The sequence below is a fragment of the Lontra canadensis genome, unplaced genomic scaffold (assembly GCF_010015895.1).
Source record: "Lontra canadensis isolate GAN:19392208 unplaced genomic scaffold, GSC_riverotter_1.0 scaffold21, whole genome shotgun sequence".
NCBI lineage: Eukaryota > Metazoa > Chordata > Mammalia > Carnivora > Mustelidae > Lontra > Lontra canadensis.
Window position 1 is genome coordinate 23,368,327 of NW_022631015.1, and position 21,001 is coordinate 23,389,327.

At 40.3% G+C, this 21,001-nt stretch overlaps 1 protein-coding gene and 1 long non-coding RNA gene across 4 annotated transcripts in view; one reads left to right on the forward strand and one right to left on the reverse strand.

Annotated features, from left to right (window-relative positions):
• LOC116870028 (histone H2B type 1-A) overlaps window positions 1-21,001 on the forward strand; it is a 384,027-nt gene that overhangs the window by 116,435 nt on the left and 246,591 nt on the right. The window lies entirely within an intron of this gene.
• LOC116870047 lies at window positions 321-5,888 on the reverse strand. Its single transcript, XR_004383165.1, has 2 exons — window positions 5,834-5,888; window positions 321-391 (listed from the first exon to the last, which is right to left on the reverse strand). It is a non-coding gene; the product is annotated as an uncharacterized LOC116870047 (long non-coding RNA).

Consider the following 21,001-nt stretch of genomic DNA (forward strand, 5'->3'; position numbering starts at 1 on the left):
TATGAATATCCTCTTGTTTAATTAACCAGTAGTTGGGATTATGAAGTTGGTTTTAACTGACCCATAGCAAGAAAAACTGAAACCATATATACTATCCAGCAGGGGAAAATGGAGATAAAACTGGATGATGAAAATGTCATTCTTTAGCAGTTGGGTCTGAGATTAAAAAAATACCGCCATGTTTGAATATACCCCGTTGTAGCCACCATGAATAGAGGCTTAAGACTCTTAGTCCTTTGAGCTTTTAATGTTGGATCATGTTCTTAGTTTTCCTTTCCTCAAACTCTTTGATGAGGGTCGTGTGACATCTCACAGTTGTCTCACCAAGAATTCAATAATTTCTGGATGGAGGGTGGTCAGCTTTTTTGTAGAAGCACCTGATATGGATATCCTAAAAAAAAAAAAAAAAAGACACCCAAACAGGCATCCTCAGAAATGTTAATTTATATAGGGAAAAATTATATAAATAGAAAAAGGCATGGCAGAGCTTGAATTGAGACAGGAAGACAAGAGAACCCAAGAGGTGAGTACAGCGTAAGGAGTGGGGTAGTGGAGTCAGCTCGCATAGGCCGGCAAAAGCAGACCGTTACATTTTTAGGAATTTTGTAAGCTGGTTGTTGAAAACAGCCATTACTGGCAATTAAATTATATAAATTCAGAATTAAATAAATTATACTTTGAAAAGGAAGAAATGTTTACAGCTCATGACTTTGTAATTATTTCACTGCATTTTACTATCAGGTACGCTCTTGGGATCATTCATGTTTCCTGCATCTATATGGTAGGAAAATGATATAAAGGCATGCTGCTGCTTATTTCTTCCTAAGTCTGAATTCAGTGATGTCACGTTAGTAGGTCAAAGTTGGCCATAATTGGATATTTCACACCAAAAAAAAAAAAAAAAAGACACAAATGCTACAGATTTGGGCTTGATTTGTTGATTTCCTATACTTAAGAAATTTATTGAATAATATTATATTAGAACTAGACTCATTATTGATGAAGTGAGTGATTTTTAAAAATATTTTATTTATTTGTCAGAGAGAGAGCGTGCGCACAAGCAGTGGGAGTGGCAGGCAGAGGGAGAAGCAGACTCCTCGCTGAGCAAGGAGCCTGATGCAGGACTCAATCCTAGGACCCTGGGATCATGACCTGAGCCGAAGGCAGATATCTAAGCAACTGAGGCACTGAGGTTTCCCATGAGTGATGTTTTTGCTTATCTAATTATTAATCAAAAATGTACTTGTGGCCTGATTTTGTGGCACTATGGCTGGGGAGAGAATTATAAAAATTCAGAGTGAGTTCTGCAAGAAATAGAAAATTACACCAAAGTTATAGATGTAACTGGAAAATGGGGTAAGTATTTTAACTTAAAACATGTTATTTTAAAAATGATATAAAGATACTAGTAACAAATTTTATGTTACCCTTGAGTGGTATTATGAGTTTGATTAACATGAACTTAAATTGGGCAATTCATGCATTTTGCAGATAATAATGTAGAAGTAATCCCTTCAAACACAAAAAAAGCTAAACAGTGGAGAAAGGGGAACCCTCCTGCACTATTGGTGGGAATGCAAGCTGGGGCAGCCACTCTGGAAAACAGTGTGGAGGTCCAGCAAGACGTTAAAAATAGTGCTACCCTACAACCCAGCAATTGCACTATTAGGTATTTACCCTAAAGATACAAATGAAATGATCCAAAAGGTACCTGTACCCCAATGTTTATAGCAGCAATGTCCATAATAGGCAAACTATGGAAGGAGACAAGATGTCCTTCAGTAGTTGAGTGGGTAAAGAAAATGTGGTGTGTGTCTATATATATATATATATATATATATATATATATATACACAAAATGAGTATATATATATATATATATATATATATATATATATAGTGGAATATTACTTAGCCATTAGAAAGGAGGAAATCTTACCATTTACATTGACATTGATGGAACTGGAGGGTGTTATGCTGAATGAAATAAGTCAATCAGAGAAAGACAGTTATCATATGGCTTCACTCATATGTGGAATATAAGAAAGAGCACAGAAGATCATAGGGGAAGGGAGGGAAAACAAAATGGGAGGTCATCAGAGAGGGAGAAAAGCCATGAGAGACTTTTAACTATAGGAAACAAACTGAAGGTTGTTGGAGGGGAGGTGGGTTGGGGGGATGGCGTAACTGGGTGATGGACATTAAGGAGGGCATGGGATGTGATGAGCAGTGGGTATTATATAAAACTGATGAATTACCAACACTACATGTACTATATGTTGGCTAATCAAATTTAAATTAAAAAACTAAAAAACAACTAAAAAATTTGGTTTATTGTAATTCAGAGTGCTAAAGTTGAGGATGGTTCCAGTTTGATGAATATAATTTGTATGAGAGAGAAATCATTCAACAGTAGATCATCTATGATATTTAATGACAACAAATATATTGAGAAGAATTGGGAGATTGAGATTCAATTTCATTTGTCAGATTGTGTCTATGTTTCAACCTTAGGTTGCCTATAGGTACAGAGTTTAGCAAAAGCACATGAAAGTTTTACACCTTAAATACATAAAATGTCTGTTTGTTAATTATACCTCAATAAACCTGAAAAAAGCACAGTATTCTAAGAGAATCAATTGACTATATAGAACTTATAATAACAGTATTGTATATTTTATTATTATTCACAAACTGTGTGCCCCACATTCTATCAGTAAGATTTATAATATACCCATCTGTGTTTGTGCATGCATTTTTCCTCCTGTGGAAAGCCAGTTGTGAAATATTCATCAACATACCACCAGGGTGAGGAAACACATCTCCCCCTTGCGCCTCTGTACTTGGTGCAATCATTTATTGATGAACCTACCTTTTTTTACTTGGCCACCAGCATTTAGGCATTTTCCTAGAGGGTTTTCTATCACTTGACACTCCTATCTCAGGAATTCCAAAGAGGCAATTTATAGGGAAGTGGCCCCCTGCAGGGAGCAAAGGGCCAGTTTCCCCATACGGAAGGAATAGATATGAAATCTGGTACCTGTGATCCGTGTTCATTCCTGTTTTTTTTTTTTTTTTTCCCCTAGCATAAGATACTTGGTCCAAACTCCTCTACAAAATGAGTATATTGGGACATTCATTAGGTCCTCCAACTTTCCACAGAGGTGGTGGTTCTCACTGAAAAGTATAAGGAGGGATTCCATCCTACACAAGCACCATAATTAAATTCCAAGTGTTATTCAATTCCACTGACCCATGGCTCCTGGACCAGTTCTAGGAAACAAGGACCCTTATATGTACCAGTAGCTCATTGGCATTTCCAGGGCTGTTGTGATCAGATCTGTGTAACATGCTGTCCATCTTTTTGGTTTATGAGCAATCAGGTTATTGCCTGCCTGGACAGGGTTCTCAGACTACTTGGATTTCATGTCCTGCTATCTCCTTTAGGTGGCTTCTTTCAACTGTACTCAGCACAGTTTTCTGGGACACCGTAAGAATTGTATGCTTATGTCTCATGAACTGAAGTGTGTCAGTGATGTTCTACCCATCCAAACTTTGAACATGATTATTTCATCGACAAGCAAAAACACAGAGCAATTCTAGTGTGATCTAGAGATTGAAGTTACTTTATTCTCTGTTTTATGCCTGGACCACCTAGCAGCTGACCTCTTAAGATGGAGAGTGATTTCCTGTCCTGGGGTTTGATGCTAAATTCTGTGGGATGAAAATATTATGGGATGTCTATTCCTGGTTTACCACAACTTTGCCTGTTCTTGGAGGCGTGCCTCTGGGACCTTTCTATCATGGTGGGGAGTGGGTTCTTGAACTCTCCAGTTTTGAGTCTGTTGATCCAGATGGCAGCCCCAGTGAACCCTCTCTAGTCCATGGAGGACATTTGTCCATTTTCAAGTTACTTTCAAGACTTATACCCATGAAATAGAATCTCAGTATTTACCCATAGTGTGCTCAGAATATCAGCTTTCATAGATGCAGAAACTTAAATAATAACTTGGGTAAAGTAATCTGAAGTACTTGTAGCTTTCTACTGTCTCTATACTAGAAAACTAGGACGTGCCTTGTCCTGGAAAGCTGAATACCCAATGCTAGCAGATAGGACCATATCTATGGTCATTCTCCCAGGAGATTTTGTCAGCATTTACTCACACAGCTAAGCAGGTGGTTGGGCACGGACAGTGAATGGGAATGCATGTAAGGGAAAGTTCCGAGAGCATTTGGCTGCCAAGGAAGCATGTAAGCAAGCATTACTCCAGTAAAGCTTAGTGACCTCAAAAAGGTCTTGTGGCAGGATGCCCCAGCAGTGGGGTTGCAACGGTAACACAGTTGCGCCCTGGCTAGCCTTCAAGTCCTAGGGCTGTCCAAAAGAAATAATTTAATGTTGTCACACATATATTGTATATCAGTATGTCATATATGTGTTTTGTGTGGCATATATGTTTTGTGTGTATATATGTACATGTGTATATACATATATATGTATATATGAAAAAATTTTAAAGATTTTATTTATTTGAGAGAGAGAGAGAGAGAGAGAACTCATACACACACGATGGAGGGACTCTGCTGAGAAGGGAGCCCAATGCGGGGCTCAATCCTAGGACCCTAGGATCATGACCTGAACCAAAGGCAGATGCCTGACCGACTGAACCATCCAGGTGTCCCCATATGCAATTTCTTTCAATAGCAACCTTGATTTTCCACTACTGCCCAGAAAATTGCTGGTTCCTTGGGTCAGGGACTATATATGGCACCCTGAGAAGTTTCTGCTTCAAAACAGTGTTCACAGGGAATCACAGTGAAGGTCAGCTTCCTGTCCACCATTAGGGTTAAAGGCTGTGGGTGTCCTGCTAACAGCATTGCATTTATACCATCTGTGAGGTCACAAGTACCGTCATAAACCTGGAGCTCCCACATTCCCGCCTTGCGGGCTCTCCTGGATTAACTCCTCTCAACTGCCGTCAGCCTGCCCTCCATCTTCTGACCCTAGTGACCCTCAATGCCCCATGGCTACATTTCCCTTCCATCCCTGCTGTCTCGGTTTGCTTAACTCTCCCTCATCTCCTTGCTTCATGACTCAGCGTTCCTCTAGATGCCATCTTGGACCAGAGTCACCCCCAGCCCCATCTGTGTCAAAGTCCTGGACCCTACTTGATGTGGGAGGGAAATGAAAAGGGTGAACTGGATCTCAAAAGGTTAGAGTCCTTTAGGCCCCCAGGAATTGCCTGTTGCTGCAGTGAGCCTGTCCAGGAGAAAAGCCCAGTACAGACTTCTCGATGGCAGTGAATCTTGGCTTAAGGGATGGAGGTGTGGTTGCCCATTTTTTTCTTACCTGAAATATTTATTTGCAACCAACCTACAACTCTTCCTCTGTGTTCTGCCAGCTGTTGGTATAAGGAGCTATCCTAGCTGCTGTTGCTAACTACTAGCCATCAACCCTAGATGGATATGTTGACCCTCTCTGTCCAGGCCAGCCCGTTGGTAAATAAAAGAGCTGATATTTGTTGACGAGCCCCCGAATTTAATCCCTTAAATTCAGCTTTTAAATACCTCACGAGAGTGCCTATTTCTTGGAAATGTCTTGCACAGACATTTTCCACATGTTTATGGATGATCAGGCATAAAACTTCAGCTCCCTGCTTATACCCCACTCCCCCCTGCCTGGTTAGGAAAATAGGGGTTTTTCACATTTTCACTCACCTTTCAAAAAATTAATATGAGAAAACCTGGGACTCGGGCAGGATATTAAAACTGTCCGTTGTTACACAGAAAGAACCCTTAGAGAGTTTGCATATCAACACCAGAGTAAGTGACTTACCAACTTAGCATCTGAGGGAGGACTTCCACTGAGAACCTGCTCCTTCTTCCAGCTCTGGCCCTGCACCTCCTGGCAGGCAGGGTAGGATTCTTCGCTCCCCCGGGGCTGGAACTGCTAATCATTAACGAGATTCGTCCAACTAGAAATTGAAGGAATGGTGCTTCTGGTCTGGCAGCCTCTGAGGAAGTTTCCAGAAATGTGTGGTTTCGGAACCTGGAATCTAAGAGCCTCCCTGGCTCTGCCTTCTTTTTTTTTTTTTTTTTTTAAGATTTTATTTATTTATTTGACAGATAGAGACCAGAAGTGGGCAGAGAGAGAGAGAGGGGGAAGCAGGCTCCTGCGAGCAGAAAGCCTGATGTGGGGCTCGATCCCAAGACCCTGAGATCATGACCTGAGCCGAAGGCAGAGGCTTTAACCCACTGAGCCACCCAGGCGCCCCCCAGCTCTGCCTTCTTCCTTACTGATGTGAGCGTCTTGAGTCTGTCTCCTCCAAACCCGAGGTGTGTCCTCTAGTTCAGACATCCTCGTGAGGCCTTCGCTTTGCTTTGTGGTATCTTTAATGACTTCAGTTCCGCTCTGGAAAGGCGAAAGAAAGAAAAGGATTATAATTAAATGCCAAAGTTGAATATGTTTTTTTTTCCCCCTTTGAAATTTTGTTAATTTTTTTCTTGGAAATCCATGAGATACAACATTACAGGTAAACTTGGATTTCGCGCCTGCTTTCCCTGGTCCTCTGGTGCGCATACACCCGTACACACACACACTCCAAGAACAAAAACATTTCACATAAATTAGGTTGCTCCATATTCTTTGATTTAATACTATCTATAGATGCACTCCTACACTATATAAAATAATGCTTTCTTTATTTCCAAATTTGTACACCTGCTATCATGCACTACGGACTTCTCTGTAACTCACTTTGGACAATAGACGGCATGAATTGGGAACACTCACGTGGGCACCATGGAGGCCAAGCCTTTTCAATTTCTTTTGCTTGACTTGTTTTCATCTCTGCCCCCATGTGGTTGAAAACATCCTCACTGCTCTCCAAGCGCGTTTGTAGTTCTGCTCATCCTTACCTCAGAGATGAGGTGACGCTTTAGATCGCCAGCTTTATGTAGATAGTTCCTTCCCATCCCCCCACCTCCACCCCTCTCTTCTGTGCTTAGTGCCTGCACACCTATCTCCGTGGAGAACATTCGGGTCGATCTCCAGTCTTGGAAAATTAAACCTGGTTCTGACTCCTGGCAGCCCTCCTTGCTTCAAGGCCTGCTTGTCACCTTGACTTTAAGTTCCTTCTTAGTTTATGGCCCCAGAGGAGGCCTCCTTGTGATTTCCAATTTGACTCTTTATACCTATTTTGAACTGTGTTGTGGGGGACTAAACCACCTCACAGCTCCCTGGTAGAGGAGTGGGAGCCTGGCAGTCCATCCCTGAGCTCAAGAATTCAGAAGGAGGAGCCCGGGTCTTAGGGAGTCAGAGATACTGTTTTCCAAACATTCATTATGGGTCATTATCACACTTTTTTTTTCAGGTTAAGTTTTTTAGTCTTTGTAAGAGAAAAGAAAAACGGATTTGTCCATGTGCACTTCAGGACTTTAAGCACCAACAGTCTTGGTTCATTACGCAAGGGGAAGGGATGTCAACTTCACTTTCCTGTGTAAAAGATTTTTCCCTGAGTCATGTTGGAGGGACTCTGGACCCTGAGATAATGAGTAACAACGCCCAAATTCAAATATCACGTGAAATATCGCTAACCCCGAAACTGTACCCGTCAGAAAATGTGGTTTTGGTTTTGTTATTTAATTTTTAATTTCATTTTAAAATGCCCTTGGGTTGTTTGTTCTTCCATTCTATGAATTTGACTTGATAGAAACAGAATCATGTTGCTGTTGTGTGGGAAAAATCCAACTTGGCTAACATCTATAATTAATTTTTTTTGACATTTAGTTTATGGATGCAATTTTTTTAAAGATTTTATTTATTTATTTGACAGACAGGGATCACAAATAGGCAGAGAGGCAGGCGGGGAGCAGGGTATGGTGGGGAAGCAGGCTCCCTGCTTAGCAGAGAGCCTGATGCGGGGCTTGATCCCAGGACCCTGAGATCATGACCTAAGCCAAAGGCAGAGGCTTAACCCGCTGAGCCACCCAGGCGCCCCATAATTAATTTTTTTAAACTTGAATATCAGTGGAAATATTTCCTTGATTTCGATGGTAATAGCCACCTTTTAAAAATATATGTTCTCCTTTTGAAAAGTGTTGTTTTTAAATTACTTTGTTTTTGTCATGTGAATTATTAGAGAAGATGAAGGGCAAGTTTCTCCTTTGATAGGGTTCAAATTATCCTGAGTTGTTTTCCTAAGACTATAAACAACTGTTGTTAATAATCAGTAGGATGACAATGCCACATGATGTGGGCTGTGATTCTGGGTACTATGTCAGAGGATTCCAGTGCACCATCCTATCGTGAGCATAGGAAGCCTGTTGTTTCCAGTCTAGGAGGCTGGGAGGGGCCTCAGCAGAGGACATACACCTCCCGTGCACACTCAGTTACTCAGGAAATACAAAAGCACCTGTCAAGCAAACACATCAAATGAGTTTAAATCCTGAAACAAAAGACTTTCCTAAATAGTCATGGTTATTCTCTGGAGCTTGGCTGCTTTTGCAAACATAATTAAAAAAAAAAAAAAGGTTTTATTTAGTTATTTGAGAGAGAGAGAGAACACACATGAGCAAGGGGTGGGGGCAGAGGGAGGGAAAGAAGCAGACTCCCCACTGAGTGGGGAGTCCAATGCGGGACTCTATTCCAGGACCCTGAGATCATGACCTGAGCCGAAGGCAGCCGCTTCACTGACTGAACCACCCAAGTGCCCCTCAAGCATACTTGAAACCATGAATGCTGTATTGTTACGTCTGCTTAGAACCTTACATTTTCATCATGGTTCTGGCAAATCCTTTTTTCTGCCAGTCAAACTCCTGTCTAGCTTCACTGTCCCTATAGTGATTGGGGTAATGAAGCTCACAATGGGACCTCATCTCTGAGTTTGGCTTCTATGGGCAAAGCAGCAAGGTGTGTCTCTGTCGGCTACACAACGCAGCCAGTTACATGCTGGGTTGCTACAGTGCAAATACTCCTTGCCTTTTCCTTAGACATGGCTTTCTGCCAGTCTGCTTTCCGGCTTCAATGGCTCCTATTTTAGCAACCCCAGTACCAGGAGTTCAGGGCTAAAAGTGCAATATCATATCCTATTTAGGATAGCATCCATAGGAAAAACAATACAATGGTGACAAATACAATTTTTAAGAGTAGATATGGAAGAAAATTAGGAATGCTAATGGAATGACATGTTGTCTGCTTCCAGATAGGATAATAAACAAAGGAAAGTGGCTGTTTGTATTGTATCATAGCTATCAAGTAAGTAAGACAGTGGCACATTTTCTGACCAGCATGAGTAATAAAAATATATCACACTGAGTTTTTATCCAGGGACTTGGAACAAACATATTTTACTTGTTGATGCTCACTTATTTGGAGATCATCGAAAGAAGCAGGAATAAATCATACAACTAAACAAAACCAAGAAGCATACTTTGCCTACAATAGAAAAACCGATAAATGAAAAGTCAATTGCTGTCATTATTATTATTAATACCTCTGAACTGTCATGTAATGATATTCATAACTGAAAGTTATTAAAAATCTAACGTACCCAAAAAAATAAAATATAATTACATTAAAAAGTTAGAGGTAGTAATCTATGTCAAGGAAATAGCTTGACAAGATTACTAAGTGCAATTCAACAAAATAAAAAGGAAAAGCATTCCTGGGAAACTGAGACTAAAACTAAATTCAAATTAATTTCAAGCTAAAGAGTATCTATAAAACCTAGGACAAACATTCCACTCAAAGGTGAACCCCCTGTAAAAATTAGGTACATAAAAGGGGTGCTGGTTACCACATCTCTTCACCAGCGTGTTAGAAGTTGCAACCAATACAATAACACAAGAAAGAAACGTGAAATGATTGGAAAAGAAGTAAACCTATAATTGTTGATAGGTGATATGATTGTCTACATGGGAAAACTAAAATTCTATTCATAAGTTATTATAAGTCATAAGCCTTCAGCAAGTTTGACAGATATAAAGGTGACTTTTAAAGTTAGATTGCATTTTTAGGTACCAGCCTGAAACAAAAAACGATCTTATAAAAAGTGCTGGAATTCAGAACAACAATAAAAGTACATAGTAGCAACAAAAGGAAATAAGACCTAGGAATAAATCTAACAAAAATATGGCACATCTTTATGTAGAAAATTGCAAAACTTTACTGAAAGGTATTAAACTAGAACTAAATGCTAAGTATAGAGACATAACATTTTCATGGACAGCAACATTCAGAAATGTAAAACTCTCAGGTCTCCCTAGAGAAGCCATAGATTTAACACAATTCCAATCAGTATTCCAACATGATTTTCCATAGAACTTGCTAGCTGGGGACTCCTGGGTGGCTCAGTCGGTTAAGCAGCTGCCTTCGGCTCAGGTCATGATCCTAGCATCCTGGGATCGAGGCCCATATCAGGCTCCTTGCTCGGCAGGGAGCCTGCTTCTCCCTCTGCCTGCCGCTCTACCTGTCTTTTTAGTGATTCCTTCGGATGGGGTCACTTATTTAACACTAAATATGTACTGGGCACACTTCTGAACACTTTACATACAATAACATTTTTGCTGCTCACTCACAGCAAACCTCTCTGGAAGGTACTATTACTATGCCCATTTTACAGAGAGGTTAAATAACTTGCTGGTAAGATATAGAATTGGGAATCTAATCACCCAGGGAGTCTGGGAATATTTGTCATTTCTAAGAAAACTTTGTTTTTCATGTTTCTGATTCTTGTTGTAAGAATATTTATAACATTCTGGGGGGATGGGTGAAATAAGTGATGGGGATTAAAGAGTACGTTTCTCATGACGAGCACTGAGTAATGTATGGAATTGTTGAACATTGTTGAATATCATACAGTGAAACAAATATAACTGTATGTTAACTGTAGTAGAATTTTAAAAAAATTAATAAAAAAAAGAATGCTAGGGGCGCCTGGGTGGCTCAGTGGGTTAAAGCCTCTGCCTTCGGCTCAGGTCATGATCCCAGGGTCCTGGGATCGAGTCCCGCATCGGGCTCTCTGCCAGCGGGGAGCCTGCTTCCTCCTCTCTCTCTGCCTGCCTCTCTGCCTACTTGTAATCTTTGTCTGTCAAATAAATACAATCTTTTTAGAAAAATTTTAAAAAAAGAATGCTGTTCAAATATTTCTGTTATTTATTTATCTAATTTAAATATTTATACTAATACTCATTTTTTTTAGGAGGACACTAGTTTTTCTATTAACTTTGCTGCTCTGTCTTTAAGGTTGTTGAATTGTACTTGCTTAATGATTTTTGTTGATGGTGTTGAGTTACCAAATGGAAGAATATATTTCCACAGCCTAAGTGTGAATTACTACTTACATGTGGGTTAAAGGACTTCCAGATTCCTATAGCTTGTCTTGGGAGAGGAGGGTAGATATTGGATGTGCCCCTGGGCCTGGTGTGTGAAACACCGGCATTTCAAATCTTATCTGAAACATTTTTATTTATTAGTCCTCAGTGACCTTGTCAGTCATTTAAAGTAAAGCTAGATTTCATTATCTTAGAGAAAAATGCAAAGGGTAGTTTCCCTCTATCTTCTTTTTTCTTTTGTTCCTTTGCACTCTGCTAATCTTTATGGAGATAAGGAGTTTGCCTCAGGCTTTACTTGGCTTCTTTCAGTTTCCAAAATCTATATTAAAGCTTTCCATGTGGGTCAATCCCTTTTGATCTTTCCCTCTCCTGCTCAGATTCTCACTTCTTTTCTCAGTGCTGAATCAGGATGAGTGAGATCATAGACTTCTATTGTTGCTACAAAAGAGGATTAGGGGCCAAACTCATTTACTGGCCATTGCACTGCAAGGCTAAATTTTGATCGTATTCAGTTAGTTGTGGCCTCTTGTTGTCAGACACTTGTGCTTCTAAGTGGCAGGAATCCAACTAAAATGGTTTTGGAAGAAAAGAAGAAGACAAGGTGAAGATTGAGATATGCCACAGACAGGAGGTTGTTGCAGGAAAAAGCCCAGTTCCGGACACACAGACTGTATCTAAATCTCTCCCAACCAACCACAACACAACAAAATAGGACACACTCATTTTTGCTGTTTTCTTACGTTTCCCTTCCTTTTCTAAGTTTTCTCCAAGAGGCAAGAGACATGTCTGCAGGCCGTTCTGGAGTCTCACTCTTCATATCCATAAAAGAATGAAAAAGCAACTGTGGTCAAGCTCCAGGTCTGAAATCCCAAGAAAGAGTGGGATTTTCTCCGTATGGGAGATGGTGCTACCATTTGACCCAAAGCATCAAGTAGTCTGATTGGCTGTTGCCATTATTCCAAGATTCTTCAGTGTCACTACTCTCGGGTAAAATCAATTTAGTGCCTCATGAACAGCATGTATGGCTGTTTTGTTTTGTTTTTAATAACAAAATAGGACAAAATAGATTGAAATGAGAGGGCATTGTACTTACGCTTACTGCGTAAAGATTTTTTTGTGAAATTTTGATTTTGAAACACGTACATGTATCTGTAGAATGAACCTATATATTAGTATTTCATCACTGTAAAAATGTGTATTACTTATTGTAGGTCAAAACTGTTGAAATTTTCTTTCTAGTATACACATTTTACAAGTCTTAATTTTTATTATAATGCCTCTGCTTTATTAAGTCTCCCAGATTAATGCTTTTGTATGGCATTTCAAAAAAGGACAGCCTGGAGTAGATCTTGAAAGTTCTCATAAGAAAAAAATATTTTTTTTTGTAACTTTCTATGAGGATAGGTGGTAACTAGAGTTATTGTGACAATTACTTCACAATGTATAAAATATTGAACCAATATGTTTTATACCTTAAACCAATATAATGTTATATGTCAAATGTAATTCAAAACATCTGTGAATTCATTAAAATTCAATTTGTTTGTATAAAAATAATAAAATAAAGTTTTAGAACAACAACAAAAAAGGCCAAACTAAAAAATCATTGCTTAACCTAAGGGCACCTGTGTGGCTCTGTCAGTTAAGCATCGGACTCATGATTTCAGCTCGGGTCATGATCTCAGGGTTGTGAGATAGAGCCCTACATCAGGCTTTGCACTAGGCATGGGGCCTGTTTAAGATTCTCTCTCTTCCTCTGCCCCTCCCCATCTGTGGTCACTTTCAAATAAATAAATAAATAAATAAATAAATAAATAAAACAAAACAAAAATAATTGCTTAACCACATACATCCTGCATTTCACAGATATTGTGTCTTTTACAGCTGGAAGGTTTGTGGAGACCTTACATAGAGCAAGTCTATTGCTGCCATTTTTCTAGCAGCATTTGTTCCCTTGGTGTCTTTGTCACATTTTGATATTTTTGCAGTATTTCAAAGTCTTTCATTATATGTATTTGTCATGGTGATCTGTGATCGGTGATTACTGCTCATTGAAAGCTCAGATGATGGCTAGCATTATTTACCAATAGAGTATTTTTTTTTTAAGATTTTATTTATTTGACACAGAGAGAGAGAGATCACAAGCAGGCAGAGCGGCAGGCAGAGAGAAAGGGGAAAGCAGGCTCCCCACTGAGCAGAGAGCCCGATGCGGGGCTCGATCCCAGGACCCTGAGACCATGACCTGAGCCAAAGGCAGAGACCTAACCCTCTGAGTCACCCAGGCGCCCCGACTATTTTTTTTTTAATTAAGGTATGTACATTGTATTTTTAACATAATGCTACTGTATACCTCATAGACTACAGTATAGTGTAAACACAAATTTTATGTGCTGGGAAAACAAAAATTACTTGACCCCCTTGATTGCGATATTCATTTTTTTATGGTGGTCTGGAACTGAAACTGCAGTATCTCCAAGGTGTGCCTGTAATTGATTTTTGTTACTCTAAGGATTAATGGCAAGATATATCCATTTCTCCCCTGGACTCCAGATTTGCACTTTTCACCCCAGATCAGGATGATGAAGCAGCTACAGTAGCATCTTGTCCAAGGCCATGTTCATCATTGATTCCTTTTGCCATGGGTCTTTGAGTGGATCACTGGTGCACCTCCCACCTGGCATATTACCACAGGTGACTGCCATTACCTCCAGGCCATTCCAAAGGCCATATGCTTCCTACAGCCTGGAGAGCTGGCCAAGCAGGCAATATCTGAGGGCCCCGGTAGCATCAATAAGTACGCCAGCTGCAAATGAGTTCCTTTGATCAGAAATTGAATATCGTAAACCAAAGATATTTTTTAGAGCCATCCTAGTTTTTTAAAAGTTAAAGTTCGGGGCACCTGGGTGGCTCAGTGGGTTAAGCCTCTGCCTTCGGCTCAGGTCATGATCTCAGGGTCCTGGGATCGAGCACCGCATGGGGCTCTCTGCTCATCAGGGAGCCTGCTTCCCCCCTTTCTCTCTGTCTGCCTCTCTGACTACTTGTGATCTCTCTCTCTCTCTCTGGCAAATAAATAAGTAAAATATTTTAAAAAAATAAAAAATAATAAAAGTTAAAGTTCTATTTAATGTCTTTTTCACTAATAACTCATTGGTTTTCATTTGCCCAGTCAACTAGTAAATGAACACAATTCCCTTTTTCAGCTTTAATAGCTTTCCTTATGAGGAAATAGGTTGTTTGCAGTGCAGTTTTTTATTTTCCAAGGTTGTATAGTAAGTATTAAGTGTATGTGCTCCACTTATGAAATGATGGTCTCTACCCTTTACTTTTTTCAAAAAAAGATTTTACTTATTTTTTTTGGCACAGAGAGAGAGGGAGAGAGAGAGCGCACACAGGCAGGGGAAGCAGCAGAGTTGGGGGGAGAAGCAGGATCCCCACTGAGCAAGGAGCCTGATGTAGCACTCGATCCCAAGACCCCGAGATTATGACCTGAGCTGAAGGCAGAGGCTTAACCCACTGAGCCACCCACGTGCCCTCTATCCTTTACTTTTTGATTAGAGGCTGTAAATGTCATTTTGTGCAATGTTTACACCTTTTCTTCAGTGTTTAAATACCATCATAATATTCTCAATCTTTTATAGTATCTCATTTTAAGCTGTTTCCTAATAGCCCAATAATATAACAAAAAACTATACATATTTCAAAATTTTCCAGTTTACTGGGGTTTTCAGTCAGTACTGGAGACATTGGGGTCTTGGCCCAGGTCTCTTGTTTTCCAAGATCATTCTCCTCTCCCAGATCAAAGAGTTCTTGCTCAATCTAAGGGTAGCCCAGTTTCTGCCAACAGTTGATTGCGGGTGGGTGGATGGAGCTATGATCCAGATGAAGCCACGAGAACAGCAACATTCCTCACAGACTTCGATTAAGGAGGTCAGTCTCTCTCAAATGCTCTTCAAAGCACTCTTGATAGAGGCCACACTCAGTGACCTACTAGTGTGGAACTTCCAGGTTGCCGTTTGCTTCCTGATTGGATCATGCCAAGCATTATTACTATCCAATCACAGTGAATTTCAAGCAACTCATTTACATGTAATCATTCTTTGCTTTTCATCCAGAGATTGGGTGGCAGCAATACCTCATTTGAATACAGCAACTATAACAACTATATTTGATACCACTTGGTATCAAATATCATCATTCTCTTTACTCAGAGTAGTGGGAGACTGGATTCATGATGCCTGGGTCTTTATTTAAGGATATTAGTATTTCTATAAATGACTCTAAGAGAGACTTTTTGTTATCTCTAAAAAGGACTCTAAGAAAACTTTCACCAAAACTCAGAAGATTTGCGGGAGAGATGCTCTAAAGTGAAATAATTGTCCATCTAGTTTAATAAAATCTTGAAACAGGTGTACCCCAACATGGGCATTTCATCCAATGCCATGTGTGTTGAGAACTATTTTGTCAGATATATCTTCAAGCACACAATAGGGGATGCATCCCACCTTGCTCATTACAACGGGTGTTGGACCAATTTTGTCTGTGTGCCTGCTCCTGCCTGTGGAATTGACTAAGCAGGCTATATCTGAGGACATCAAGGCCATTACCAAGTACCTCAGCTCTGTACAAATGAGCTGCTGTTAAGAGGACTTGAAGACTTAAGACAAAATTTCTTTTTAGAGCCATCAGCATTTTCCATTCATAGTTATCAATTTGTATTTCTTCTTTTTTAAGCTTTTATTTATTTATTTGAGAAAGAGATTGCTGAGCAAGAGCATTGAACTGTGAGGAGAGGAAGAAGCAGGCTCCCCATGGGCAGGGAGCCTGATGTGGGACTCGATCCCAGGACCCAGGGACCATGACCTGAGCCGAAAGCAAATGCTTAACTGACTGAGCCACCCAGGTGCCCCTGTGTTTGTATTTCTAATACAAATATGTTTGATGTTACCTCTTTGTGGACTGTCCAGGATCTTGTAAAGTTGACATACTTAGTAAAACTTTTATCCTTTCTATTTTTTTTAAACTTTTACTTATTAATTTGTTTTTAACATAATCTTGATACCCAGTATGGGGCTCAAATTCATAACCCCTGAGATCAAGAGTCAGATGCTCTATGGACTGAGCTAGCCTATCGTTTCTATCTATCATTTCTACTTTAAAATGTCTGTTATCTTACCTGGTGTAAAATTAACTTATCTAGGTGCAAATATAATAAGGGATTTTTCCATCATATTTTCTCACCGTTTTTCTGTGTAGGGATGCTATTGATATTTGTATTGTCATGTTGTATTTGACTGCTTTGCTGAATTCTATCATTTCAGTCTGTTGGGTTTTCCTCAAGGGTTTTCCAGGTAGCAAGCTGTCAAGCAGTCAGGTGGTCTCTAAGCAGCAGCCCAGTGACCCTGCCAGGCACGCTCCCCACATTTTCATGTATTTGGTCTGGAGGAAGACAATAAGCCCCAATGGATTTGAACAGTTCATTGCTGATACAGTTGCCAGAGATGAGATCAACATGGGGTCATCGACCTGTTTTCCTAGTTTCACAGGCTAGGTCCCATAGACAGGGACCTGGAAGGACCAGATGGCAAATGACACAAATGTGGTGGGTTGGTCTGTCATTGAAGAACCAACTAAGTTGTGACTGAGCAAGTTTATAGCCTGCATCTGTACACAAAATGTAGAGATAGAAAGTCCTACGCCTCACAGAAGCCTCCCACAGTACAGGTAACTTCGATGTAGACAGTGTTGGCGGGGGAGTGGCTGATGAGAAATGGCCTGAGACAGTTCCTCATGAACACCTCTTGGCATGTTCCAGGGACGACTACAGGGCAATCTGCCAAGATGAGTCAGAATGCAGCTGAGCTCCAGCTAAGCCCCACCTTTGTGGCCCATGAGGGAATGTGCTAAGTCACCAGGGTGCCAATGGCAGAATCACTCTTCTAGACCAACTATGGGATTATTTTGCCTTATTGTTTTCAGTGGTTAAGTTTCTTTTCAAAAACACATTGTCTAGAAGACATACAAATGGCTAACAGGCACTTGAAAAAATGTTCCACATCACTAACCATCAGGGAAATGCAAGTCAAAACCACAATGAGATACCACCTTATGACAATTAGAATGGCAAAATTTAACAAAACAGGAAACAAGTGCTGGTGAGGATGTGGAAAAAGGGGAGCCCTCCTACATTGTTGGTGGGAATGCAGGCTGGTGCAGTCACTCTGGAAAATAGTATGGAGGTTCCTCAAGATGTTAAAAATAGAGCTACTCTACAACCCAGAAATTGCAGTACTTGTCTTTACTTCAAAGATACAGACATAGTGAAAAGAAGGGGCACATGCACCCCAGTGTTCATAGCAGCAATGTCCGTGATAGTCAAACTGCGGAAGGAGCTGAGAAGCCCTTCAATAGATGAATGGATAAAGAAGATGTTGTCCATGTATACAATGGAACATTACTCAGCCATCAGAAAAGATGAATACCCACTATTTGCATCAACGTGGATGGAACTGGAGGGGATTATGCTGAGTGAAATACGTCAAGCAGAGAAAGACAAGTATCATATGGTTTCACTAATATGTGGAACATAAGGAATAGCGTGGAGGACCATAGGGGAGGGGAGGGAAACTGAATGGGAAGAAATCAGAGAGGAAGACAAACCATGAGAGACTCTGGACTCGGGGAAACATACTCAGGGTTACAGAAGGGAGGGGAGTGGGAGGGTGGGGTAACCGGGTGTTAGGCATTAAGGAGGGCATGTGTGGTGATGAACACTGGGTGTTATACGCAACTAATGAATCACTGAACATTACATCAAAAACTAATGATGTGGGGTGCCTGGATGGCTCAAGCGTAAAGCGGCTGCCTTTGGCTCAGGTCATGATCCCAGGGTCCTGGGATGGAGCCCTACATCAGGCTTCCTGCTCAGTGGGAAGCCTGCTTCTCCCTCTCCCACTCCCCCTGCTTGTGTTCCCTCTCTTGCTATGTCTCTCTCTGTCAAATAATTTTTTTTAAAAATCTTAAAAAAAAAACTAATGATGTACTATATGCTAGCTTATTGAACATGGTAATAATAAATAAAATTTTAAAATGCATTGTCTAATAGTTGGATATAGTGATTAAAAATAGTAGTAATAGTGGATTTGAGTTTCTCAAATATAATACACAGACGCACAGACTGAATTTGACATATGTTACTAAGAGACTTTAATTAAAATTAAATATAAAATATTAGCAACTACCCACTTAGCAACTACCAAATGACACGTGATTCTTTTCTTCTTTAATTAGTATCATGAAATACATTCATGGTTTTGACCATCAGCAACAAGAGGAGCCAAACCAATGGGATAATATCATGAAATTGCTTTTGAAAAAGGCAAAACCACTTTTTTTTGGAAAGAGGCAAAACTCTTCTCAATCTAGAATTCTATATACAGCTAAACTATAAGGGGATGAGATGAAGATCTTTTTAGACAAAGGCTGCAATTTTTGATGACTCACAGAAAGAAGGATGTTTAAATTAATGTATAGTAAGAGAAAACAGCAAGACTATATTCACCATTCAGATTTTAGAAATCTAAAAGTCTGATGACACACTATTGGTAAGAATGTAGGGAAATAAGGAGGGCCTTGGAAGTAGTAGTCATGATTAACTTCAGAAAAACAGTAGGAAAATAAGGAAACCTTGAGGAGCAAATCTCCCATTTCATGCCCTCAGCTGGATTCATAGCCACAGAGGCAAATAGTGGAGAGCTGTGCCCATAAAAATGAAATTAGGAATGCTCTGATGTGTCTCCAAGCTCTTTAATAAGACTAGCTCTAAAAAAACCAAAACAAAACAAAACAAAAAAAAAAAAACAAGACTAGCCTTTTTGGTCTTTAACCATAAACTTGTCTTTTTTTATGTTATTTCGACAAAGAGCAAAAATCCATCCTCTGACTGGATTTTAAGCTTCCTCTCTACCTCTCCCTTGTTCTCCGTGTATCTTCCCATGACAGAGTGAGATTAAGAACAAAGTTAATCTCATCATAAGGAGGAGGAGGGTCAGGATGGCAGGCCAAGGTCATTTCACTGGCTCTTGTATCAGGAGTGGTTTTCATGGTGTCAAGGGAAAGGACGGGGCTCCTTTATCAGGTGTATGTGGACACAGGGTGCAGAAAGCCATGTTGGACCAGCTTCAGGACAGAAAGCAACTAGGGTGGAAAAACAGACAGGACAGAAAGGACAACGAATGAATGAACACAGCTCCACAGACCACATGCCTGGAAGTCAAGATTTGTACCCCATTGGCTCCCGTTTCCTCTCCCATTTCTCTGCCTCTCTCCCGCCCTCTCCCTCACTTTCCTTTCCCTCTTTACTCTCGCCCCGCCCTTTTTCCCCCACAATCCCAGGCTATTGTTTTTTTACACATCACTTTCCTTCTCTTAGTCTCCAAGCAGGAAAAACCTTTTGCCTGGCAGTCTGGACCCTTACCCTTGAATCTTCACCATAAGACAAGAAAAAGTGTTCAGTCCAGGCTCCAGATCACAGAGTCTCATGAAGGACTCTTACTGGCCCAGCATCCCCAACTCTTGGACCTAATACCAGGGCTGGGGCATTAGGTAGAGCTCTCCCGTGAGCTGAGCCTGCCTGATATGCATGTGTGGTCGCCTGGAGTGTCCTGGCTAGCTGTTACATAGATCCAGAGTAGAGTGAGGAAGGAACCTTGACACACCAGTGAAATCAATTTGCGTCAATTTGCATGGCTATGAAGAACCTTCTGGAAAAATGAAATATAATAGGATACACCAAGGCTTTATTCAATAGAACTGAAAATCTCAGAGTATATCTCATGTAATAAAGGTGTTGTTCAATAAATATTTTTGTTTCTAGGCACCTGGGTGGGGCAGTTCGTTAAGCATCTGACTTTTGATTTCGGCTCAGGTCATGATCTCAGGGTGGTGAGATAGAGCCCCGCGTGGGGCTCAGTGTGGAGTCTGCTTAAGATTGTCTCCCTGGGGCACCTGGGTGACTCAGTGGGTTAAGCCTCTGCCTTCAGCTCAGGTCATGATCTCAGGGTCCTGGAATGGAGCCCCGCATCAGACTCTCTGCTCAGCAGGGAGCCTGCTTCCCTTCCTCTCTCTCTGCCTGCCTCTCTGCCTGCTTGTGATCTCTCTCTCTCTCTCTGTCAAATAAATAATTAATTAATTAAAAGAAAAAAAGATTGTCTTCCTCTCCCTCCATACCCCTCTCAGAAAAATAAATAAATAAATCCGTAAAAAATAAATGTTTTTGTTTCAGTTACATTTGTGTTTATGAGTCTCTTTTGATGGAAATAAAACACTGTATTTCTTACTGTGTGATATTGTCAGGAAAGTTTTAAAAAGTCTTTTCTACATAGTTTTTATGCTTCACTTATGTTAATACTTTCCCACATTTCAGGCACTTATAACGTATTCTTCACAGTAAATGGTGTCATTTTTATTTAGTCTTTCAAAAAGGTTATGTTATCAATGATTGCTCAGTCATGTAACCTTTTTGCTTGCATTGCATACATTGGTGTAATGCACGTATATACTGGTTTCTCACTCTATTTTTAAACTTTAAACTTTGCTTTCATTTTGTTTCTTACCCAATTCATGTGTCTATATGCCCATTGCTACATTCTGTCTCTTTATTCTATCACCTACC